Genomic DNA, 27,388 nt, shown 5'->3' with positions numbered 1-27,388 from the left:
AATATATATTGCAAACTCCCATCAGTCTTGGGAGAGTCGTGAGTGTAATGTTGCTTCGGAAGAACACATTAATCCACCCGACCACGAGCTGTAAAAGTTTGTCGAGCCAGTGTTTAGTGATTCCTGTGATATTCTCTCTGCTTACAGCCCAAACAGATCTGCAGAAAATCCGCAACCCCAAAACGAACATCAGAGTCTTTCCACTGGAAAAGAGCGAGAACAGAGTGAGCTGAGATATTAAAAATGCACTGCAGACCCCTGAGTCATGTCTGCTGCATGTTCTTGTTTCTACTCTGCGTAACACTGATTTCACAGCAGATACAAACACGCCAAAGCTCACTGTTGTGTGCCTTTCCCTTTTCTTTTTTAAAAAAATCGACCTACGGAGGCAGGTGGCGATGCACCGCGCCCCATCGCCGTTACAGCCATCTGTGGAGGGCGCTTGAGCACAGGTCTCATTAAGCCCTCGTGCTGAAGAAAGTGAGAATTGTTCACTGAAGCTGGGTGAGTACAACTTGCTTGCTCCTCAAAAAAAAAAAAAATGGATGGCACGTTTGGTTTCATTAAATTTTTACTGCACGGACAGGAAGCAAGGCAACCTGGCCGCCGCGTGCATTCCTCAAAGCTGACTTTACTGGTCCGCTGGGGACGCAGTGGCGAGGAGGTTTTCACCAAAGGCTGACGCCATGACAAAGAGCGTGAGAATTCATTAGAGCGAGCAAGGAAAACAGAGCTCTTATGAAGAACTGCGCTGTCTGCTGCTACTGTCCTTGAGGCTGGGAGGAGGAAAAAACTGCAGTGGATCAATCAGTTATTAATACAGTCATTTAGTTCACGGACCCTCATTCTGTCTGGTCGAAGCCGAGGTCGAATTAAGCAGTGAACTAATGAACACATCAGTAACACTTGGCTTGAGGTGATAAAGGATTATAGCACATCATAAGGAGATGATAAGAACATAATGAGGGCATTAGCATCATTATTATTAAGGCATTATATAATGTTTGCAAAATATGCCAAATCCCAGCGGATTTAGTGCTTTCAAGGGCAAAAGCATGACTAATAACATTTTCATAAAAGAGTCATTTCAGATTAGAAATATCAGGGTTTTTTAATAATTGTCATATGCTTGTATTTTTATAAATATATATAGTTATAGAATATATGCTTGTAGTGCGAGTCTCCTTATTACTCGACACGACTTTATTCTCCTCAAAGCCAATCTGATGAACTCATTATTGCAGCCATCAAACGAGGCTCTTTCAAACCAAATTACAACATTCTCACTGCGGTTATTTGTAGCCACGGAGATGAGGCGCGCGTTAATCTGAAGTGTCACATAACTACTTTTGATGGCCTTGTCTAATTGAGCAAAACATCTACATTCATTCACCACCAGAATTCTTCTAATTAAGGGCAATCAAAACTTTACAGCTCGTTCCTGTAAGTCCTGTAAAAACGAGAAGGGAAATAATTACGCTTATAGAAAGCTTTTTTTTTTCCCTTCGTAAAATTGGTTCTGTCATCTCAGATAGTGTGGGAGTTAATTCAAAAGGCGTTCGCTGCATATAATTGGGTCACCTAAGCAGTGGAACAGTGTCTCGATGCGGGCCTTAGCGGGAGAGAAGTCCCAGGGACTTTGAAGTGCACAAACATTTTATTTGCCCATTAAGAGGGAGCATGTTCAGGCGAAACGCAAACAAAAACAAGCGTCTCCCTCCTGTCCTACGGTGGTTAGCACAGAGAGTGGAGGGCAGATTAGACAGAGCAGTGGGGAGTTTTAATTTGGACCGGCTCGTAAACACAATGTGCACTCGCCCATGTTTTCCTAATGTTGCAGCTGCTGCTACTGTTTCCTGCTTTGTGCTCAGCTCGAATGGGGGTGAGGAGGAAGAGGAGGAGGACACAAATTGTGCTGATGAACCAATGGGAATTTTATCGTCGCAATCACAGCAAGCCGCCATTTTTACCGTCGCCGCTGTCACGTATTGGAGCTCAGTGATTGTACAGAGAGAATGATGATAATACTAAGACCAGTGCCGTTAGAGGTTTCTTGATTTCTTCGGTTCAGCTGTCTGTGAGACACACAGGTGGAGGATGTTGGCAAAACAAAATTCAACCGAACAATTATTCCACATAATTTCAAAATAAGGTTTTATTATTTACAATTTTAAAATAAGGCCGCTCCTCCACTGAGACGATTTCTGATGAGACTTTGGCAAACAGTGGATTTTTTTAAGGGATACACTGCTGATACACTGCTCTCTTTGCTGAGATATGCTGCTAATAGCTCTTCGGGATTCACCTGGTTAGTGTAAAAATACCGTTTTTTATCTATCAAAACTTTGGTTTTCTCATAGATTCAACTAAAGGAAATGTCAACAAATTGTGTTTATGAGACAGACTGCGAGTGACAAAGTGTCTAAAGGTACTATTTAAACTGGTTCTTGGATAAGTTGTCTGCTATGTGTAGACACAACACTGGTTCAGCCCTTCAGTTAAGTGCCTTAATGCTATGCTGTCCCACATAAACTGGAACATCTGGTCACCTTAAATATAGAGGAGACGGGGCCCTCAGTTTCTGAAGGTTCCTCTGGTTAGTAAAAAAAGAAACCCGGGGCCGGCGACTTTTGTTGTGATTTGGCGCTATATAAATAAAATTGAATTGAACTGAATTGAATTAAAAGTGATTCTTAGGTAAAAGATGAAAAATCTGACCTAATGTAAATATTTTATTATAGTTTTATAGCATCGTGCAACTACAGGTATTGTATTTCAAGTAGTCTGAAACTGAAGAAGGAAAATGGCTATTTATGGTTTTAGCTGGGAAGATCTTATTAGGGCCTGCACATTGAACATGCAAAGGTCATATTGGAATTTCTCCGTTTATCATTAGTTACACAAATGAACCACATTCCCACTGCTTTAGACATGAAGCAGTGATCATTTACATATTTTGTAAGTCACTTTGGATTTAAGAAGCAGTTTTGGCACAGTCTCCATCCTGTAATAAACTCCTCCTGTAGATGTAATCAGATATATAAGTTAGTGGGTCTGTAACTGAAAATCTGGGAGTGCATAGCGCCACCCGTTTGACATCATCTTATAGTGCATGCCCACTGCTTCAGTATTGTGTGGTCAGAAGTATTTTGGCAGGTGGTTGCTAGGTGACACAATGACATCATAATATGTTATGCATAATGAAAGTTTTATGGAAATATGTTATCATTGTGAAATTAAAATGATACAGTATCCATTCATGGGTGACATCGCAACGGCATCATAACATTTCATGTATAATTCAAGTTTTGTGGATATAAACGAAACGTTACAGTCGTGAAATTAAAATTCTGCAACGCTTTTCAAATGGCTGAAGATGCGCAAATGGAACAAATGGGTCATTTTAGCCTGTTCGTGGTTGCTAGACCAATATCAGGAGTCTAAGATGTTCGCATTAATATTATCCACAATGTTTGTGTCTCAAGAAAAAAAAAGGCGTTGTTTGAACATAAAGCCTTCACAATTACACGTTAACACCTCTGGAACAGTTATTTCACTGAGGCTCAGAGTTATTTCACTGAGCTCGTCTGACGGTGCTTTTTCCCGGCTTCTCCTTCCTCATCTGTGTGCTAACTGCTCAGGAGTCTCTTATATCGATTGTCTGTGTTGTATCTGTTTAACTTGGCTCGTTTCTTGCTCCACTCTGAAGCTTTTTTCTTCTGTACACTGTTTATGCTTGCTTTATCCCGTAATAGCTGTTAATGGTGTTCTTTTATGTTTCATTGCTTTTAGAGGCTAATTTAACGCCAGTTAAGAATGAGTCATTTGGCAACAATGGCAAGTTTAAAGTAATGCTAACATGCATTGTCCCTGAATAAATGAATAAATAAATCCAATTATTGGGGACATTATTGTAATGTAATCCAGTCTTCAGTTGATTTCAGTTGATTTCCTACAGCTTGATTTCTGCTGCTTTACTGAGAAGTGTTGCTTCTTTTTTTTTTAAATATATATATTTTTTGACTTTATTTAACCTTCATCCAATACCCTGCAGACACTCAGCTCACCAGTTCACATTACAATCTGCGTGAACTGAGTTTCTTTTTCCTCTCAGTGGGTGCCACAACAAGCTAATCTGCTTCCAGCTAAGTTGTCCTAGCAGCCCATTACAGTCAGCTCACAGGGCGCCGTGCCACTGGGCCTGACGACAACAGCGCCCGATAAGCTATGAACATTCCTCTGATTTTGGCAGTGTGATTGGACCGTCTGGCCTATCAGACCCCTTCAGTGGATCAGTGCAGCTTGAGCACCCACAAGAAAATCTCTCTCCCTTTCTCGGCCGAGTTTCAAACTCACTTATATTTTTACTCACACGTGGGTCGTGTGCGAATAAAATGCGTCTGTCTTTAAAGTGGCCAATATACGGCTGCAGATTGAAAGCGAGATTGCCAGGCTTAGCATCTGCGACCTCCTTCCTCCCTCCCTCCTCTGCTGCTCTTCTTGTCTGTTTTGGAGCAATCCAATATTTCTGGCTCGGGGAATTTATCTGCGGCCCAAATATGCAGCTCGTGTCATGCAGCGCAGCAGGCATTTCAGCAACATCACAAAGATGGATTAAGTCATGCATTAAATTGCCTCTTTGAAGGAAATGAATAAATAAATTTGAGGGACTAATTCCTTGACTGTTCACCATTTCATGTGAGAGTGTGATTGCATAATGCTGGCTTAAATGTTCCCTCTGCTCTGCTCTGTTCTCTGATGTCTTCTCTTTAAGTATTAATTCTACAAAATTACATTTCTTGTCACAGAGAACTCTAAAGGGCTCCAACAACATTTGTGTACAAAATTTGTTGCCATACATACAAAGAGTCTGTTCTATTTACATTCATCTTTTGGACTCTCAACATCAGCGTTCACTTACAAGCTGATGCTAGCAGGCTTGTTAGCTTGCAGCATCCATAAACTGTGGTGGTTCAATGCTAATCAGAGCTCAGCAACTCACTAGCAAATACCAGGATTTCATCAAATAAAAAGCATAAACTCCTCCTCATTAATCCTGGATGGCCTGGCCAACAGTTCAGTTAGCTGCTAGCTACAGCCACCTGTTAGTTCAAACAACAAAGGCCTCAATTTAATATTTACCAAAGTCCAAATATCGGCGATGTAAACATGTTTATTTCATTGGACCACAATAATTAATTTAATACCTTTTCAATGATACTTAATAATTCTTTATAAAGTACTTTTGTTGATATTCTCCCTATATGTGGTACATATACCATTCACAGTGCATGGATGTACACTCACCACTTAGCTACACCTTGCAGTTACCAGACTGGAACCCCTTTTGCCTTCAGACCTGCCTTAATTCTTTTTGCCATAGATTCAACAAGGTCTTTGAATTAATTTTGGTTTGTGTGGATGTGATCGTATCTCACAGGTGCAGCAGATTTATCGACTGCTCACCCACGATGTGAATCTTCGAAGGTGACTGTTGAGGCCGTTTGAGTGCAGTGAACTAAGAGTCACGTTCAGGAAACCAGTTTGAGATGATCTGAGCTTTTGGCATGTTATGTTATCCTGCTGAAAGCAACACAGTGGAATCAAACCGCACACTGACCTGCTTAATGCTAATTTATTAAGTTACAATGTCTTGGAACAACTGACCTTCAACAGGTACTTAACTTAATAAATCAGCAGCAAGCAAGACGATGTTTGGGGATTATTTTCTCACACCTGTTATTCATTAAGACAGCGCAGAGACTGTGAACCTGGAAACAGTCATCAGAAGTTACGAAAGGATGGAAATACTCAGGAACCACACTCATCGAACCAGATGACATTTTTCAGTCTTTTGTGGTCCAGTTTAGATCAACCAATGGGAAGTGCAGCCTCAGTTTCCCACTCTCAGCTGATAGGTGTGCACCCACTGTGGTCTTCCGTTACTATAGCAACATCTGCTTGAAGGTTTGAAACGTGCATTCACAGATGCTCTTCTGGATACTTTGGTTGTAACATAGTTATTGACTCACTGTTGACTCAGTCGTATCTTGGATTAGTCCCGTCTGACCTGTGGCATCAACAAGACACTTTCCCCAAATAACTGACATTCTGTTTTTCATTTTCTCTTCCTCAGACCAGTCTCTAGAGATGGTTGTGAGGGGGGAAATCCCAGTACATCAGCAGTTTCTGAAACATTCAGACTATCTGGAACCAATAACCACGCCATGTTCACATTACCCTTCTTCTTTGATTTGTTTGGTAACAACCGTCTAGACAGGTGGTCTGTGAGTGAATAATCCTATGCACAGGCAATGGTTCTTATTCATCATTTTAGCAGCTCACAGTAACCAACTACATTTGCCTTGGGAGCTACAAAAGCAGCAAGTTTTAGAAATCCAGTCAGTGCCAGGGGAGACGAGAACTTTGATCTGGATCCCAAATTCAGTGCAGACTCCTTTCAAAATGCTGCCACTTGGTACCAGTGCAAATAACACTTAACATCTTTCTTCCATCTCGTATGTTGTTCTCTAAACATTATGACCAGTTCTCTTCAAAAACATGTCAAGGTTTTTTCTAACTGAAATTTTAATGCCATAAATAATTTTGTTTTTTTCAAATTCTGAACGAAAATGATGCTGACTCGCTCCAGTGGTGCGTGTTGCACTGATTCATCTGAATGTAAGGAAGACTTTGAAATAGTCCTAATCAGAGAGTAAAACACAAACTGGTGCTGAAACAGCCGAGAAAGAAACCTCATGGGATTTTATTCATGCCAAATTCTGATTGAAGAGTATTTGCACTGTCTCCATAGCAGCTCGCTACCAGCCAACAGCAATGTGATACAACCTCTGTGTTATACAGTTTGAGGGACAGTACACGCTACAGTCAGTTTAAATGTGCTGCACTATCACCTTGTATCATGTCACCAGTGTTCAAATTACAAACTAATATTTATAAAGAGTGTCAGTCAGAGCAAACTATCAGTGTACTCGTACTTTACAGTTTGTCAGATGAGTAAAAAATGAAGGAAAATTAGCTGCGTTCAAAATTCCTACCACACACAAGTAGCTAACATTGTTAGCATGGGTTGTTGCTGAAGGGATTTTTTTAAACCAGCAGTGATGGGGAAGATCACCACCAAGCAAAAATAGAATCTAGTGAGAGACCAAGGTGCTCTAAAAAATGGGCTCATGACAGGAAACAAAGAGAAAGGAGTCAGATGAGACCGCGAGACAAGAATATCAAGGGAATCAGGCCCTGACGTTCAACTCGAGGGTATATGCCAAGGTTGTGAAAAATTTGCCCCAGTTACGGACAGAAGTGTAAGTCAAATTAGAATTCTTCCTGTTTCCAGTTTAGTCACTTCAAATAAATCATTTTTGGTTTGCTCGTGCCTGCAGCTCCAGTTCTGGTAGTTGATTTTATGGATTTGTTACAGGTCATACAGTGCAAGAAAAAAAGAAACTGCATCAATAGATTTTCAGTCCTCCTGGCAGCACAGTGAAAAGATATAATCTCAATACTTAACATATTATAACACTGTAAATATGATGGTAATTATTTATGAATACCAAATATTATATTCTTATCATCAGCTCAACTTTGCAGTGAGTTTATCAGAGCGTTATTTTTCCCGAGAGCTGCCTGCTGTAGCAAAGTGTTTTGAGAGCGAGGGGACAGCTGATGTATTCAAACAGAATGCTGAAAGATGTTAAAGAATGAAAGAGCTGCGAGGAGCGCTGAGACAGCTCAACTGCCAACAGCTTAAACTTTGTTTACGTTAAAGGTGTAGCCATCAATATATTGACTATGTGCACGAGAAAATGCTAACTTCCTGGTTTGAGACCAGATGTGGGGTTGAACATTTCCGGTAGCTTTACTTTGCGGTCAATCACTACTGCGAAGATATCCTCCACAATCATGTCCAAAACTTGAAAACGGAAAGATGGCGTTAAGTTACAAAGAGCAGAAGGTGGGAACACTCACCACTGCTGTGTCATAAAAAATCTAATGATCAATTTTGATGTTTAAAGAGTTTAGATCGATCAGCTGTTTACATCACTCAACACAAGCAGAACTGCATCACTGCAGCAGAAGACACATCGTCCACATTCAGAAGCACATCTCTGTATAGTGACAGATATTATGATTTAAACAGGCAAATCTTCAGCATTCAAACTACAGGTGAACAATAGTCAAACCAGATGCTTCCCCGTTATGTCGATATCAGCTAGTCAAGTACACACCTACACAGCATGTTAACAAACCGTGAAAAAAGCCACACAAAAAATGAATGATTGCTGGTAACGGTTTCTATACATTAGTATTTACGAAGGGTATGTTGTGACTTACCTTCAAAATTACAGCGGTCCCTCGCTATAACGCGGTTCACCTTTCACCTCGCTGTTTCACAGATTTTTAGTGCAAGTTTGCATGCTTTTTTTTTACGTCACATTGTGTCCTGCGTCCTGATCGCTGCAGACGATCTCCTCCGTGACGTCTCTCCTGTGCAGTACAGAATCGCTGCATCGATCGTTAGCATTGTGACTCTGAAGTGCAGTGTTGTATGTCCACGATGTCCACGAAACGTTTTGCACCGTCAAAAAATAAAATTGGCTACTTGATTTCACCTATCGCTGGTTATTTTTAGAACAACACCCGCGATAAACGAGGGACAGCTGTTTACAGATACTGAGAAATATAACATTTGAATCCCTTTTCTCTTTTGCTCTGAGGCGGGGTAATATCGACAAGTCGATGAACATCATTTACAGATATATTGGGTAAATGCCCAAGACATCTATAGAAATGTAAATCGCTGCTTGATTCATTCATTTGCTTAACTTGTTTTGGACCGTAAACAGGGCGCGAATAGGACACCGGAAACAAAGGTCCCCACAGGAGTTTCCGCACCGGAAGTAGCATATGCTAACGTGCACATAGTCTATTGGCTGGCTGCTCTCACCTGTTAACGCGCCACAGGTAAAGTTTCATTCAGCATCTGAAGTGAAAAACTCTCAAATAATCCAGCGGCTTTTCTGTCGCGTGGAACTTTTATCGCGACGTCAACAACAACTCTCGGCCGGAGGGCACATAGTAACGGTTGCTAAGCAGTCGCTAGGGGCGGGGACGATGGAACAGCCGTTTCCTGTGACGTAACCGGCTTGCCGTTGAACCTTTGAACTTCTGTTTGACGTCATCAGCCAAAAAACCTATAAATAGGAGCAGGAACCGTCTCTGAAACAGCAAACTTGGAACTTGCATTTTACACGCTTTCAACGTGGAAGGTCCATTTCAGACGCGATCAACTCTAAACCTAACAGATAGTCATTTAACCCATTCTAACACACAAGTATTAGAAATGGAAAACCTAAAAACAGCGAACATTAAGGAACTGCCAGTAGCACGTGTTCTTCCTGTCATCAAATCGTTTTTTGAAAATATGACAGCTGAGCAGTGGCGTTCCATGAACTCAGGAGAGCCTGACATAGCCACTAAGACTCTTCTGGCAGAGGCCATTATAGAGATCATTGAAATTGCTTCAAAGCACTTTCTAATGATGGCTCAGAATGCCAACATTGAAGTATCAGAGGAGGCTTTTTTGGACAACATAGGTACGATACTTCCAGAGCCTTTGGCAGGAGCTTTGACAATGGATGGTCAGGGCCACAAGGTTAGCATCAAAGAGCAGCTGTTCGCTAAAGAGGTTGTGCGCAGTGTTCAATCTGCTCAGTCTGCTGACACAAAAACAAATTTATCTTCAGAGAGTGAACGCATTGTTCCACCAAAACGCCTGAACAACATGATCAGCCGTTTTGGTGAGAGAATGATGAAAGCTTTCTTTTTAATGTGGCAGCATCTCGGCGTGAGCACTGACACTATTAGCGACACTGAGTCAGAGGCGGAGACTGAAAGTTTAGATAGCCAAGATGTCCCAAAGGAACAACTAGATAGAGAACATGAAAAACTCACGGTGGGCTCCCAGGACAGCTTCAATACTTCAGCTCTGAAAACTGCCATCGAAAAGGCTGTTGCTCAGTTTTCCCCAGTTGTGGATCAAACTAAAGAGTATAACAAGCTGCAATCAGTAATAAGTGAAGAGAGTCAGCTATTTGCAAAAGAGCTGACTGGTTCTCTTCAGGCAGAGATTGAAGATTCCCCAGAGAGTGATGAAGTTATCACTCCCACAACATTTAAAGAGAAATTGAAGCAGTCGCTAAAAAACCATTCACATAATATCAAATCGTTCCTTGCGACGCAATTTGCAAAAGCAGCAATTCTTCGCGCGGCCAAAAACGTCAGGGCAGCATTTCAGAGAACAGGGAAAGACGAAAGCAGTGAATCGGTGGAGCAGCTTGTTCGTGATGTTGATTTTCTGCTTCAGACCGTAAAAGATCTGAGCGAAAATGAAACCTGTGAGCTTGAACTATTTAAAAATTGTATTGGTAAACGTATGGAGTTCACCAAGCAGCTCACGGAGATGCTCGACCACCATGCTTCACAGGGCGTGGCACCTGAAATTCTACCTGATCGTTTCAGGAGAGCGTACGTCAACAGAAAGGTCAGAGTTTTCTTAGGACTCATGAGATGGTGGTTTTTCACCCAGGCTGAGAGCCAGAGTCAGAGCGTAATGCTCGCAATACTTGGTGCAGAGTCAGTGACAGAACCGGAGTCAGTGACAGAACCACAGTCAGTGACAGAACCGGAGTCAGTGGCAGAACCGGAGTCAGTGACAGAACCGCAGTCAAGCGTCCCAACGTCCCATCCAAAACCTGACTATATTGTACCAGATGCTTCTGCACGTAAAGCTTACATTAAAATAATTCTTCACAAATTATTTAGCCGTATAGCTAAAAAATTAAAGATCATGTGCACCTGTGGCTGCTCAGAGAACATCCACAGTTGGCTTCTGGAAGAAGTATGGGACCAGCTGCAGGATAAAGAACTTATTATAACTCCCCAAAACCTTAAAAATCTTGAAAAGCGCATTCTTAAAGACCTGCGCGATGTCTTTGGGAGTGTAGAAGATGTTCAAGTAGCTCTGGAGTTACAGAAATCCATAGCTGTAAGACTCATTGCAACTAGCTTGACTGAACATCTGTCACAACCAAAGAAGACGCCGTCTGCCATTGTCAGGTTTTTCACTGCACTGGCCAAAGCCATCACCAAGCCGTTTAAACGCACAACTTAAAATGGTGGCTTTGAACACCAACTCAGTATTGGTCTTTTTTCTTTCAGACCAATACCTAAATACATAACATCAAAAATGTCGTAGCAAGAGAGAAATTTGATAAGAAGTGGATTCAAGTCCCCCAACCGGTCTCGGCAGATGGCCGCCCCTCCCTGAGCCTGGTTCTGCCGCAGGTTTCCTCCCGTTGAAAGGGGGTTTTTCCTGCCCGCTGTCGCCAAGTGCTTGCTCATAGGGGATCATCAGATTGTTGGGGTTTTCTCTCTTGCATTGTAGGGTCTTTATAATATAAAGCACTTTCAATCAGCTTTTGTTATTGGGCCCTATTTAAAAACAGTTAATTAGCAATTTGTTAAAAAATATCCAGATCAATAAAACAAATTCAAAATTTTAACTTGTATTTCTGTCTCTTTTTATTTTCTGTCTTTTTATTTCGCAGGCTAAATAATGCAATTCACTGAACTTCATCTTCTGTTTTCTTTTGAGATGCATAAAAAAGTCAAGTTAGACGAGCAATCTTATAAATATGAGGCTGTACTCAAGCTCTCAAGGTTACTTTGTGTATCAGCTGTTGATCAAGTCATTTCTTTGTGTGTGACAGAACAAATGTACTTTTAAATAACTCATGACCGAAACTAGGAACGTTTGGCATACACCATGAATTCATTTACTAGACGATGTAACTGATGGAAAAACTGTGACTATGTGAGGGAGGGAAGATCGATTAGCCAGGAGTAGCCTCAGTGTAGCTGTCTGTAAGTACACTGAAATGTCATTAAAGAAGTGTAGCAGGTTGAAAAACCTACATGTTTATTTTTGTAAGAAAACTAATTACCCCCTTATTTTTTGTTTATTATTGTGACTTATTTTGACATTGTTATGTGTTGCCAGACTATGGTTATATTTCATTATGCCAGTAGATGGTGCTCTTGCACTGCTGTGGAACTACCAGAGAGACTCTAGCTATAGGCTCTGCGCATGCGCAGCTCAGAAATAAATGAGCTCCGGCCTGTAGTGATGGGATTTCCGGCTCTTTTTAGAGAACCGGCTCTTTCGGCTCCGAACCGGCTCTTCAGGTTGTTTTGTTGCTTTAATTAATTTATTATTAACAATAATATAAAATTATGCACAAAAAGAATTACTAACGTAAAAAAAAGTGGTTTTATTTATATATGTTTTTATATAAATATATGCGGTGGCCCCTAGAGACAAAACACGTACAAACTCCAAAACACATTTCTAGCATTAACTGAACTTCCAAAGCAGAGCTACTAGATCACTTAAATTACACAATTGAAAGCATATGTGTATTGTTTGTGTATTTATACACAGGCACTCATATATATTCAAATAATTTTAAAAAAGTTCATGTACCTGTTACTACCACAGACCAAATCCGGTCGTTGGTACTTGCTGGCTTATGTAGCCACTAGGTAACAAAAGCTCAACTCTGCGCCCAGCATCCTGGAGCACTTCTGTTGTCTTTTGTACGTGTTTTGAGTTTTTATGTGCTTCTGAGTTTTTACGTGCTTTGGAGTTTGTACGTGTTTTGAGTTTTTATGTGCTTCTGAGTTTTTACGTGCTTCGGAGTTTGTACGTGTTTTGGAGTTTTTACGTGTTTTGGAGTTTTTACGTGTTTTGGAGTTTGTACGTGTTTTGGAGTTTGTACGTGCTTCAGAGTTCGTACGTGATTTGAAGTTTGTATGTGTTTTGTCTGTAGGGGCCACCGTAAATATACTTTTATTTATTCACTCCACATAAAATGTAATAAATAAATCATATAATACAAAAATCAACTATTCGCATTTCAACTTTTAACTATTTAAATTTTCAGCTTTTCCCTTTTAAACAAATTTAAAATGAAGCAACACAAAATGCTGCAAACCACAACACAATTAAATATGAATTAAAATATGAAAACAAACAGAAGATGCACATTCTCTGTCATATGGACCTGCATGAATAAACTTTCTGAATCCTTTATCATCAGCAACTGAAAATAGTTGTGGATGATTACTATACCTTTCTAATGTGACGTTGTTGTCCCTGGCTCTCTTTCTCTCTCTCTCCCTCCTGCTCTGTTCCTGTGCTACTGAGTGTAACTACCGCCCTAAAGCACAAGGCTCGCGTGCAGAGTGAAGCGGGAAAAACGTGCAAGAGAGAGAGGGTGAGAGAAAGAAAAAAAAAAAAAACCCACGTGCCGGCTCGCGATAAGGAGCCGGCTCGCGATAAGGAGCCGGCTCGCGTCGTTCACTTCAAAGAGCCGGCTCTAAGAGCCATTTCGTTCGCGAACGACCCATCACTACACCAAAGTGCTTGTTCATAGGGGGTCATATGACTGTTGGGTTTTTCTCTGTATGTATTATTGTAGGGTCGACCTTACAATATAAAGCGCCTTGAGGCGACTGTTGTTGTGATTTGGCGCTATATAAATAAAACTGAATTAAATTGAATTGAGAAAGTGTTGGGTGTAACACGTTAACATTACATTTTTCTGTAACGCTGTAATGTACAAACACCATGCTAAAAAAAAAAAAGCTCACCAATAACAGAGTGTGAGGTGTGAGTTTGCCAAACCTCTTCATGTTCCTACAGTAGAATCACCGTGGAGATCGCTTTTAAGTGTCTTACAGATGATTTCATCTTTGCTTTGTGTTCAGAGGTGAACTCTTAAAGAAAGACTATGTGTGTCCTCTTTAGAACAGGGATGTGTGTCGGTGTGTGAGCCTAAGGTTTATATCGTGTACTGGTAAATGACTTTCTCCAGCAAGTAATTTAGCACTTTAAAGGAAACAAGTGAGCAATGTTTAATACTTTTTGAATAACAGTCCCAGCCATGTACTGCATTCATGTGCTGATCAATGTTTCTTCCTGTAAATTTAATTAACCAACAAAATTATTCTCAGATTATCAAGTCTTCTAACAGGATGGTGTGTTGTCTTTAACGTGGTATGGAGTGACTACAGCGGGACACTGAGGGTACAAACGAGCACAATTTACTGAAGCACTCTGAAAGCAGGTATATTAAGATGATGGGAAGGCAAAAAACATCTGGATGGGAATGAAATACCTACCTTCAACAGAAACAACAGAGGGCGAGAGATATCAACAGCTTGGCCTATTATCTGGTCTAATGGAGGCCCTTCTGTTAGAGACAAAAGCCCTCCGTTGTTTTGCATCAGCTCTTCTGATGATTGGCGAACATTCGTCCCACGTCGATGGAGTCAATTAAAAGCTCCATCCGTCAAGCGACTCCAGCTTCCTGCCGCTGAGCCTCAGTGGAGAACGCACACACTGTCGCTCACTCTCCAATTTACCGTCATGTGTGTCCTTTTCTCTTTATTTATTTTATCTCTCACTCTCTCTCTCTGCTCCCATACCAAGCATCTAAAAGCAATTTCATCCTTCCTGTACTGTCACGCTCTGCGTACACACTTTCCTATTGTTTGGTTTCAATCATAATTTCTAAAATTTTAAATAGAGACTGAGTATATTGGAAAGATACTATGTATATTCAATATGTGAACCTCATAAAAAATGACTTGACAACTAAATATTAAATTGAAGGAGCCCCAGTGTTTTAACTGACATTTAATAAAAGAAGACGGTGTGACAATGAACTTGTAAAAATTCACAGCTACATATTTGTATTTCTCTCTAACAGAATTATGAGGATTGTTTCTGCCAGTCCAGATTCTGTTATTTGCACAGTGTACCTTATAAAATACTATATCCTAATATCATGAACCCCGGGGCTTTCTGCCTCAGTTTGAGGTTTTTGCATTTTCTATTTCTTGTATTTGGGAAGTTTTGAGGGTTTTTCTTCACATCTTCAGTTCCTGTTTATTCTGCCTCCCTTCTGTTTCTATGTCTTGTTTTTTAGTCTCTTTGCTGGTACTTCCCATTTTATTTTGGTAGTCTGTAGTTCCGTGTGCCTTACTTCCTTTATTTTGTTTCTTTTGATTAGTTGCACCTGTCTGTTTGCCCACCTGTTCCCCATTCCCCTAATCAGCCTTTGTATATTTATAGCCACAGACGTCCCTTTGTCTGTGTCGGTTAAAGCTGTTGTTTGTCCTGTGTGCTCGCTGTCAGTCCAAGGCTTTAATTTGCTGTTTGCTTTTCATGGATTCTGAGGTTCTGGACTCTGTTGTCAAGCCAGATAAAGGTTTGTGTTTTGTTTACGTCTGTTTTCCTGTGGAGTCTGCATCTCGGTCCTTTCAGCCTGCATATGATGACAAAACAACGCAACCAGGCAATGGACCCATCGCCGTTCCTGTTGATGAATGGCGTGCTGAAGGAGTTTATAACATTCTCAACGTTTTTTGGATCTGTGTCTGTGGGACATGTCACTTTCTTCTATGACGGGAATTCTTAACAAATATCCTCAAATGCTTAAGTCTTCCACAATTTTGGACATTTTTTTCCAAATCGCCTCAGTGTGCTTTATATTGTAAGGTAAAGAACCTACAATAAAAGAGAGAACCCCAACCATCAGACAACCCCCCCGGAACAAGCAGTTGGCGACAGTGGGACAGAAACTCTCTTTTAACAGGAAGAAACATCAGAGACGCAGGCTCGGGAGGGGCAGCTATCTGCCAAAACCGGTCACTAAAAACTCACATGGTGACACATTTTAAAAAGACTGAGTCTGAGCGCTCCTTCAGCTCCAAACACGCCTCCACATCCCCAACGTCTGCAGCCAGTCGGCTCCCTGCCAGTATAGTCACTGGTGACAGTTTAACTGAGTGCACGCTGGAAGCGATTCACTAGTTGTGAATCACTTTGATGCTGGTTGCTCCAAGACGTTTCAGGCTCTGGTTGCCTAGGTGACCCCAGCAGATCATATGTCATTGGTCGTCTCTTCAGTCGTTCCCCTGAAAGTTTAGTGCCGGTCCTGCCCACCTCTCGTCACCAGCAGTTATTTTTTCCTGTCGTTGCTCGAATTTGCCAAATATCACTGACTTTCTGTGGTCCCTGGTCGCCACATCACCACAAATCACTTCCACTGTGCGCGCAGCTTAAGGCCTCCACTGTTACAGTCATGCTTCACTATGTTACAAATCAGCAGAAGAAGAGCAGTCCACTCTTATTCACCAAGCCACAAATCCCCGAATATATGTTACAGTCCAGAAGACCATTGTTAGTTTCCTCTTTAACAACATCTGCACAAACATATTTAGATGTGTGTTACTGTGAAATCATTGCTTTGAGTTTTAATGTTGACCAGCTGCTGTTGTTGAAGTGGCTTTTCCATTTGCAGCTTTTTACACTGATATGCTTCAAAACTGAAAACTTCCAGATCAGTAATCCGAATGTGGGAAGGAAAAAAAAAAAAAGAGCGAATAATAGTTAATAACAGTCGATTTCCCACAGCCTTTATTTTTCATTTGTGCTCAAAGTGCTCACAGCTGTTTGTGAGCACTTCCCAAAGTAAACTGAAGCTGCTAGAAACAATATTATTTTATGATGAAAAGGTCTGTTTGTAGTGATGAACCAACTGAAATCATTCAGTGTTATAGTTCCTCTCAGCCCTGTGTTATACTGTCGTTTAGTTTATATTTGATTTTTTTAGCTCAGTTTCCCTGTTTTGGTTGTGTTGGACTTCCTTTGTATCGTTACAGTTTGTATACATTGCTTAACTAAAAGTTGCAAGTTAGATGGTTTTGGTTGGCCAGCAGTGCTGCATGTTATTCTTATTTGGAGGTCCTTGTGTAACACTTCTCTGCTCATCGGTTTGTATTTACATGATTTTTTCCTGGTTCCTTTCTTCTTAGTTTCTTTCTTTGTATTAATTGTACCTGAGCCCCTCCCTGGCTCTTAGCCTTATATCAGTGGTACTTGGATAACCATGAATATTAGGTGAAATTGAGGTGCATAAGCTATAGATTTTCAATATAAACAATACCTTGTGGAGAAAGCAGGAATATATATGTATAATGAATGCTACTTGTTAATCTCAAAGAGCTTGAGCTAACCTACCAGTCTGTCCCAATAGCTCTGCTGTGAGCCTTTAACCTTAGTTTATAAGTAATGAGATACTTCACCCCTGATAACTTTGCAGGAAGATCATTGACTGTTAAGCAAGAAGGCTGGGCTCTAATGCTTCACGGAGCAATGGATCAGAGGCTCGTGATCCAGCACAGACACCTAGGTGTTTCTTTCCTTCTCATTTATTACCAGAAACAAAATATATATATATATATATGCAAAGCCGTTATAAAGCATGATTCACACTCATCCTCTTCTAATAATTATTTTTTAAAGTGAGAATTAAATATCTAATAAAGGAAAGCCTGATCTTAAAACACCTAATGAACTAGCTGGATTTGAGGAGACGGTGCTCTGAAATAAATCTCAACCTGCTTAACACTGACGACTCGCTGATGGGGTCTAAATTGAGTGTGTCAGGCCTATTCATCTTGACCGCCCCCCTATCATTTCCTGAAAGCTACGAGCCACATTGATTAAATTTAACAAAAGCGCTGTTAATACACAGACTGAGAAATGAGGAGGCGCTGTCGTCGAGCCAAAGTAATTGCATACATTCATAGTAAAGATGCCTTTGAGCAAGAAATTTTGCTTCTGAATTAATAAAACTTCACACACAGTTCACTTTAATGATAATGAAATCACTTAGCTTTTACCATTCACTGATTCACGAAGCATGCTAGAAATGTCACTGGGTTTGTGGATTATTTAATGTGAAATATTTGTGTTTTAGTGTCCATCAGTTTGTCCAGCGAGTGTGACAAACCATAAAAAATGTTTATTGTTACCACAAAAGAAATCCATCTATTTTCTTAACTATGGTGGGGGTGGGAGTGGGGGGGTCTTAATGAGTTTTTCGTAATGCTAAGTCTTTTGTTCTTCGTGCTCTTATCAGTCAGTCTCTGTAAATCTGCACTGGAATAAGTTATGAGTTATGATCATCCTCTATATGTTCGTGCCTTTCAGAGAGTCGGTCACATCCATTATATGATAGGCAGTAATCACGAGCCATTTAGGAGGACTGTTAACCAATCCCATTGACCTGTCACTGTTACAGAGCACTGCCTGGCATTAGCCTTTCTGCATCTATAAACATTAACCTGTGCTAGTATTATTACAGATGCTAATCCGGTTAGCTGGCTGCCATCAGCATCTGCCCTCCCACTTTGCTTCCCAATTCACTTATTCTGACTCGCTCCCTCCACACTTCAGCATGCAGGCCGTCGGCTTGCAGCTCAGAAAGTCATCATTTGATAGCCTGCGGGCTGTGCTTATCTGCTTCAGGGTCATCACACAATATTTCTCTGTTATCTTCACCCCTTCCATCAATCCATCTATCTCGGCGATTCACTCACAAACTCATCACTTCAGCTCTGGGTGATACATTGGCAGTAGGTGATTTTAGAGAGAAATGTCCTTGTAAGTAGAAAAACATTGTTATATTATGATTTAATGTGCCTTTTTTAATGTTGTTGTTTGAGGCTAACGTTAGGTCTATGAATGTTTATGTTTATCTGTTTTTTTGTTTTCTTTGTTTTTTTGTCTTTAGCTTCAGTTCTTTTGTGGGATTGTCACAATACAGGGAGTGCAGAATTATTAGGCAAGTTGTATTTTTGAGGAATAATTTTATTATTGAACAACAACCATGTTCTCAATGAACCCAAAAAACTCATTAATATCACAGCTGAATGTTTTTGGAAGTAGTTTGTTTTTAGTTTTAGCTATTTTAGGGGGATATCTGTGTGTGCAGGTGACTATTACTGTGCATAATTATTAGGCAACTTAACAAAAAACAAATATATACCCATTTCAATTATTTATTTTTACCAGTGAAACCAATATAACATCTCCACATTCACAAATATACATTTCTGACATTCAAAAACAAAACAAAAACAAATCAGCGACCAATATAGCCACCTTTCTTTGCAAGGACACTCAAAAGCCTGCCATCCATGGATTCTGTCAGTGTTTTGATCTGTTCACCATCAACATTGCGTGCAGCAGCAACCACAGCCTCCCAGACACTGTTCAGAGAGGTGTACTGTTTTCCCTCCTTGTAAATCTCACATTTGATGATGGACCACAGGTTCTCAATGGGGTTCAGATCAGGTGAACAAGGAGGCCATGTCATTAGTTTTTCTTCTTTTATACCCTTTCTTGCCAGCCACGCTGTGCAGTACTTGGACGCGTGTGATGGAGCATTGTCCTGCATGAAAATCATGTTTTTCTTGAAGGATGCAGACTTCTTCCTGTACCACTGCTTGAAGAAGGTGTCTTCCAGAAACTGGCAGTAGGACTGGGAGTTGAGCTTGACTCCATCCTCAACCCAAAATGACCCAATGTCTGAGTCGGACTGGAGCTCTCTGCCCTTTACCAATCCAGCCACGGGCCCATCCATCTGGCCCATCAAGACTCACTCTCATTTCATCAGTCCATAAAACCTTAGAAAAATCAGTCTTGAGATATTTCTTGGCCCAGTCTTGACGTGTCAGCTTGTGTGTCTTGTTCAGTGGTGGTCGTCTTTCAGCCTTTCTTACCTTGGCCATGTCTCTGAGTATTGCACACCTTGTGCTTTTGGGCACTCCAGTGATGTTGCAGCTCTGAAATATGGCCAAACTGGTGGCAAGTGGCATCTTGGCAGCTGCACGCTTGACTTTTCTCAGTTCATGGGCAGTTATTTTGCGCCTTGGTTTTTCCACACGCTTCTTGCGACCCTGTTGACTATTTTGAATGAAACGCTTGATTGTTCGATGATCACGCTTCAGAAGCTTTGCAATTTTGAGACTGCTGCATCCCTCTGCAAGATATCTCACTATTTTTGACTTTTCTGAGCCTGTCAAGTCCATCTTTTGACCCATTTTGCCAAAGGAAAGGACGTTGCCTAATAATTATGCACACCTGATATAGGGTGTTGATGTCATTAGACCACACCCCTTCTCATTACAGAGATGCACATCACCTAATATGCTTAATTGGTAGTAGGCTTTCAAGCCTATACAGCTTGGAGTAAGACAACATGCATGGAGAGGATGATGTGGACAAAATACTCATTTGCCTAATAATTCTGCACTCCCTGTATTGCTAAAAGATATTTGGCATTTTGAAAACTGAGGTTTGTTGTTCTTTGTCATTATTTTTATAATATTGTTCTTCTGAATACAAGTCAAGTAAAAATGTTTGTAATGTCTTAAAAAAAGTTTTTAACCTCTTCTGTAATCCCAGTATGTATTTGTGTGAAATTGTGGGCGTGTTTTTCCTTCGTGCATTTAGTGTAGTACACTTAAATATTAAATGGCAGCAGTCATATATGTGCACATTAGTTTCCTAATCTAAATCAAGGTAAGCAATGCAGGCAGTGCTTGCCCAGTGAATTCAGTGAAAACCTGTCAAAGTGAAAGCAACTTTTTCCATATATCACAAGATTCCCAGAATCCCAGCTTCTCGTATCGCCTGTTTGCATCCTTTAAATTAAGTTCCCTCTGATTTTGCAGTTGGCTATCATCTCTGGAAGCAGGCTTGAGTCTGCATCAACAATGAGTTGAGTTGTCCAGCTGCAAGGCCAGCAGCTTTTTCTGGTTGTTTTATGCATTTTGGATAAACCGGTGGTGGATGGATGGGAGATGAGCATGTTAGACAAGCAGCTTGGGCTCTGCTTTCACTGTTCTGTGATGAGTAACAATTATACAGAGCCAGCGTTTGCAATTAAGAGCTCACCATGATTTAACATCTGTTCTTTCTCATACTAGCCACCTTAGCACCATCTCTGTTTGCCTTTTGCTTCACATCAGTGGTGTGTATTTACTGTGTTTTAGCACAAGATGATTTCCAGTCATCTGCTTGGATATTACTGTGCAAATCATATATATAATGTGACCTATAATGAAGTTCCAGTGTAATAAACAGGATGTAAAAAAAATAAATAAATAAATAAATAAATACATTTAAAAAAAAAAAAAAAAAAAAAAAAAAAAAAATCTTATTAAACAGTCTTTTATTTTACTTTCTTTAAACTAGTGTCTATTTGGGGCTCTAATGTGTTTCTAAAACTTTTTGGCTGCAAAAGTTTGAATAATATTTTCTATTCAGTTTAAAGTTCTTCCACAGTTCTTCAAAGGACACGATAACATCAGAGTTTGGAGTTTGAATCTTTGAAAGTCTAAATGTAGCTTCTGCTCCTTCTGGGGTGAAAAGCTGAATCCTAGGAAACTCCATATTAAACTATAGCGTAACACCTCATACCAAAGTTTAAGCACAAGTTTAAAAAATAGTTACTTGTCTCATTTTGCAGTTATTAGTCACCATGTTAGCAGATAAATATGTGAGAAGAGGTAAGTTGGGACCACAAAAAGTTCCAAGGATTCTCATTTGTGATGGATAAAAACCTAATGGAGCCCATGCACACAGCCAGATAATACGCTTAGAAGCCCTGTAACGCTCCACCTTCAAAAGGCATGTAAGCAACAACTGAAATCAATGGCAAAACACAGAGATTTGTGTGTAACAGCCTGCATCCAGTACCTGAACTGCCACTGTAAAGTTCAGAAAAGCATGTTCCTATTAAAATGTTCAGTAGCAGTATGTAACAGAAATTGCAGCACATAAGTGCAAAGCGCATCTTACTAGGCCGTCACCATAACCAGAAGTCTGGACAATCAATCCAGATGTCACCCACAAACACACAAAAATGTTTGCAGAAAGAACTGCTCATTATTCATTAGACAGGGATCTTCAAATGAGAGTCTGAAGAGCAGTGTTATGGTCGCAAAAGTGCTTCACATGAATCAGGAAAAGAAAGTGCCTTACTCACTCACTTAATCAAGCCTGACCCTATTTACCATCCACCGTCCTGTTGCTGCTGAAGTTGAACCAACCCTCCCTCTGCTGAGTGGATTCAGTCCTCTCGCTCACTCTGAGATAAAAAATCAATGGTCCCCCACAGAGCAGTAATCAATAGCTTAGCTTCCACCACAGAGCCAGAGAGGCCTACAGGAAGCTCTCTCATTATCTGTGTCTGCCACAGATCTTATTCTGGGATAGTTGGACATCTCGATTGACCAAAAATATTACCATAATTTCTAGCTCAACCAGGGTGAAAAAAAAAAGAAGATAAGGATGTTTGCTTTGAAGAGCTGCTTCACAGAAAGAAACAGTTTGGTAAACGTGGACGAGGGAAGTTATTACTCAGAAAGCCTTACATACTGCTTGTTGCTCATTTTTAAGGTAATCATATTTGATAAGGTGACACGTTAGCAGATGCTTGCAGTACTTTCAAACAGTTACATTCGACATGGTAAAATCAGCAGGAGAGAAAGTCTTAAGGAACATGTTTGATGAATGAAGTTATAGATTTAATCATTCATTCATTTTTCTATATGCATGTTCTTTGCCGTCAAGCTCGTGTTGTCACGTGTGCCTCCCGTTATGTTTCCTGTTTCATTTTGAAGAGGTCTGGTTTCACTTCCCCTGTGGCGTCGTTATGTTTGTGTCAGCTGTGTTTCCACTTCCCTCATTACCAGTGTTGGTCAAGTTACTTGAAAAAAGTAATCAGTAACTAATTACTGATTACTTCCCCAAAAAAGTAATCCAGTTACTTTACTGATTACTTATTTTCAAAAGTAATTAATTACTTAGTTACTTAGTTACTTTTTAAAAACACGATTTACAACCTGAAGAGGTGATAAAGAGATAGATCTTTCAGCCCAATTCTACTTTTTCTGCATAATCCATCATACAAAATGTAATCAAATGGAAAAGTCGCTTTTTTAAAACTTGTTTTATCAGTTTTAATCTTTTAACTTTATGCATCAAGCAAAAATTAAATTATCTGCACCATTCTCTGACTGGAAGAAATTAGTTTAACATTTAAACCTATTTTCTGCACATTCCAGCACATAAAATAAAATATTTTTGTGTTTACACTCAGTCTTTCAAATAGATGCAAGTAAAACACAGCAGAAAATAAATAAAGTCAAAGACTAGCGGTCCTGTTGCTCTATTTTCACCTGTAAAGCAGGAGTGGAGCAGGCGGAGGTTTACCCTGGTGCAGGTGTGCCGCAGCGGTCAGTGGAAGAATCCGCGAGTTTCTCTGTGAGTTTCCCATTACGTCGTAGCTACTCGGTGCTTGCTCGGAAGTTTAGGGGTTTTTTTTCGGTGTAAAAAGAAGTTTTCTTCCCACGCACAACGGACACTAATGTTTTTGTCACTTTTTATGGAATCAAACTCAAAGTAAGGTCAGTACTTCCACGCTTTAAACGCTGCACGCTCATACTCTCTCTGCACTCGATATATGATCCATTGTTGATCTGCACACAGCTGTTGTCACGACCGTCGTACTCGCTTACGTCACTGTCATGAGACATTCTCGCAAAAAATCACGGTTTTAGTAACGCAGTAACGCAGCGTTCCTACGGGAAAGTAACGGTAATCTAATTACCGTTTTTGCAATAGTAATCCCTTACTTTACTCGTTACTTGAAAAAAGTAATGGGATTACAGTAACGCGTTACTGCCCATCTCTGCTCATTACCCTTCGGTGTATTACAGTCCTGCTTCCTTTGTGTCAGGTCGTCTGTTGAGGTCTCGTCATGTTTCCATGTTTTTATCATGATCAAGGTTTTGTTCTCTGTCTCTTGTAAATGCAATCCATCATCATTATTATTATTATTATTATTATTATTATTATTATTATTATCTTGTGTTTAGCATTTAGTTTTTCTCAGTTTACTTTCAGTTAGTGTGCATCTGCCTTTTGTTTTGTACCTTTTACGAGCCACAAATAAACATCTCGCCTTTTGTTAAATTATTGTTTCGTTCTAAATGTGCATTTGGGTCGTCCACCTCCCTCCACACAAACCGTGACACACAGATTGATTTACAGCCTCAAAAATAATAAAAACGTTATTTGTGAAGTCGTTTTTAAAACACACAGTTGCATATAAAACAAACAGTAGAGAAGTGTATGCACAGTTTATACAAACAGACTAACATTATCTATTCACTTGGCAAAAACATTAAGGAAATTCTAGCTTATAAAATATGACTCATGTCAATGAACTGCAGCTTATACACAATATAATGGACAAATCCACATTTTCTTTTGGGGAAAAATGTGGATTCGGGGGTAAACAACAAATCTCAAGTTTCATTTTGTAATAATTTTTTGTTTAATTTGAAACATGTTGGTTTCTGAATTTCCAGCTGTAAAACAAAGTAGCACCACTGTGAGTACAACGCTGCCGTTGTAGACACTTTGGTTACAATCTGTATGAGTTTGTATCAGTCTCTCATCACTGTGGAGGGATTTTGGCACAGTCTTATTTACAGTGTTTCTTCAGTTCATTGAGGTTTGCAGGCTGTTCCTCTGCACTGGACTTCGACAGGGTCACACTGATTCTTTTCTTTTTCAGCCATTCTGTATTAAATCTGGTGGTGAGACTGGGATCGTTGTCCTGTTGTTTGACCTAATTTGACCTCACATTTGACTCTAAATGACTCTGATATACAGAGGAGTTCATGATCCACTCAATGACTGCAGGGTTCCCAGATCCCGTGACTGCAAAGCAAGGCCAAACAGCTGGTACGAGGTCGGTGTGCTGATGTGCTGTGTTTGGTCTTCACCCAATTTAGCCTTGTGCAGCCAGACATCCGCTTTGGTCTCGTCTGTCCAAAGGACATTGGTCTAGGAGTCTTTGCAAACCTGAGCTTTGTTGCCGGTTCAGTCCTACTGGTTCAGTCTTTTTCCAGCTCTGATGCTATGAACTTATTTATTTTGGTTTATTTTTTCTATGCTGACTGAGCCCAGTAAAGTCTGAGATGTAATTCATGGATTTTTTTGCAATTGCATAGTCTGACCTTGGGGTGAAAGGTAAGATTTTGTCATTGGGGTAACACCTAATTTTCTAGAGTTTTCCAGACCAGCAAAGTGCTGAAACTTAAGCTTTTACAGGGATGCTCAGAGTTAATAATCAGTCAATCAAGTGCACTGTGTTATGAGCACCTGGTTGATACTCTCTTAATGTCTGTGGAAGCAGTAATGGTGTGCTTCATTTCTCACAGGGACAGACACCTTTCTGTCTCACAAGACTGTAGACAAACTCAGCATGCTGACATCATCGTTTTTCTCTCGTGTTAATATGAAGCCTAATTGTTATGAAAAAAAGAAATGAGCCATAATTATTAAGGTGCTTGTACAATTCAGTGTGATACGTGTGTGTTAAAAACAGGCTTCAAAATCAAATGTATTTATCACAGATATGGACTGCGTGTCTCCTTAGGCTGTCAGTCAAACAGCCAAACAGTGCTAACATGGTCCTGATGAATGTTTATGATTCTGACCGTTTACATTTTAGTTTGTTGACATGCAAACACTTAACACCAGTGTCCACAAAGTAAAACTGGTGTAAATGTGAGTCGCTGTGCAGGTATTAATAAAACGTCCCATTCAGACCAAAATCTGACCTGAGAACAGTTAATAAAGTCTTTGCATATCCACGTGAAATCGTTTTGTGGCCTCATCTGTAAGGAGGTAATGTGCTGCCTGACTGTGTGTTTAGTGAGTGCACGTACAGAACCGCCACAGTTTATTTGCTTTCATTGCGATTGGTGTCCTTGTACAGCTGAATAACAATAGTCCAGCAGTCCTGCATGAGTAGCAGAAACATAATGGAAATCCAAAGTGTTTCCATCGTTCCTCTAACAGCTGATGTCACACAGCAGTTTGCCTTTTCCTGTGAGCTCCACACTTATTCACAGCACGACCGTGAGTTTAATGCTTCTATTCAAACTATAGAAAAGGCAAACAGGACACTTTCAAACACTTTAACAAGAGTCAGATCCATTTCTGTTTTTCTTTTTCTTCTCATAAATTTGCTATTAAATGTGTAAATAAAAGCTATTCCGGACCAAACGAGCTCTTTCTGTTAAAAAAAATTATATTCTTTCAAATTGTTGCTGCCAAAACCTTTGGCCATGACTTCACCGGCGAGGAGGCTCTTTGTCTGGTGCAGAGAAGCTTCTATGTGGTGAAAATTTAATGTTAAATATTATTTTCTAAACCTTACCAAGTAGCTTTGGTGCCTAAAACAAATCAAGATTTAAAAAACAAAACTAAACAGTTTTTTGTTTGTTTTTTACATTGTATGATAACAGCTACAACTACAGTTGTGCTATAAAACGACAAACACAGCCCACCTAACAAGGAGAGTTATTGCAACCAGTGTTTGGGTGTACTGCTGCATGTGTGCTGTCGGGAGGCTGCAAAGGTTTATTTGTTTGTTGCTTCATTGATTTTTAGAGGCTCGCTTCCTTTTCACCGTGCACTTTCACAAATTTCATCTTTAAGAGCTCTGAGAATCGTTTTAGCTGATATCCTAACACGCTGTTTGCACCAGAACAGAAGGACTGGTTGGGCCACCAGCATTAAACAAACTTGAACTAAATTTAAAACAGTGCTAAAAGAAGCAAACACACTAATAAACCAGTGAAAACCACTATAATATTTTATAATAGTGGGGTAACAAAGTGGAAACAGGAAGCTAATAAATGCAAACTCTTAACTCTTAATTAGCAAAGTAACATCAAACATCCAAAACTATTAGTAACAGTGTAACAACATGACAAACAGTAAAATGGTGATATCTGTGATAGCTTCGAATTTGTATATACTGACTCATGACAGTAGGCTCATGATAATTAGGTATTACTGGCAGAATCTCTGAGATATTAGGATAATATTATAATACTGAAATTATTCCTACTTTATGCTTCCAGAAGTCTTCTTCGCCTGGATGTAACAATATATAAGTTTAGTGTTGCGGTTTATCGCCTGAAAACGCGCCTTAGTTTATGTGTAATAACCTGGAATCAACAAGTAGCTCCAGGCAACAATGACGTAAAGCAGTAAATATTATGAATATGACTCCTTTAAGCATCTGAATTCAGAGCCAACAAAATCCAGTAAGTTTTACGTGCTGCCTCGTTGTTCCTCAAAATATTGATCAGTTATTGGTGACCATCATTATCAAAGTGAGCTGAAACAGAGTTGAACGCTGTTGCGTCTCAGCTGTTGCATTTGCTTATGTAACTCGTTATGTGCAGTTATCTAATCAAACACAGCATGCGTCTCTTTCTGTCACTTCCTTGTCTGCTGAAAAATGGAGGCAGAATAATCAGCCGCTCGCTCAAAGCTCCTCTTTAAAATAAGTGAGCG

General features: G+C 40.1%; 1 long non-coding RNA gene across 1 annotated transcript in view; it reads left to right on the top strand.

The window, feature by feature from the left end:
• Positions 1–254: 254 nt before the first annotated feature.
• The window catches only part of LOC146371382 (uncharacterized), a 77,874-nt gene continuing 50,740 nt past the window's right edge, over positions 255–27,388 (top strand). The window contains exon 1 of the long non-coding RNA XR_014802788.1: positions 255–504. This is a non-coding gene — a long non-coding RNA (uncharacterized LOC146371382). The remainder of the gene's footprint in view (positions 505–27,388) is intronic.

This window comes from Perissodus microlepis, chromosome 15 (genome assembly GCF_051167445.1).
Source record: "Perissodus microlepis isolate ML-2025 ecotype Zambia chromosome 15, ASM5116744v1, whole genome shotgun sequence".
In the NCBI taxonomy this organism is placed as follows: Eukaryota; Metazoa; Chordata; class Actinopteri; order Cichliformes; family Cichlidae; genus Perissodus; species Perissodus microlepis.
Note: the sequence above shows the minus strand (reverse complement) of the source record. Positions and strands in the feature narration are given on the sequence as shown.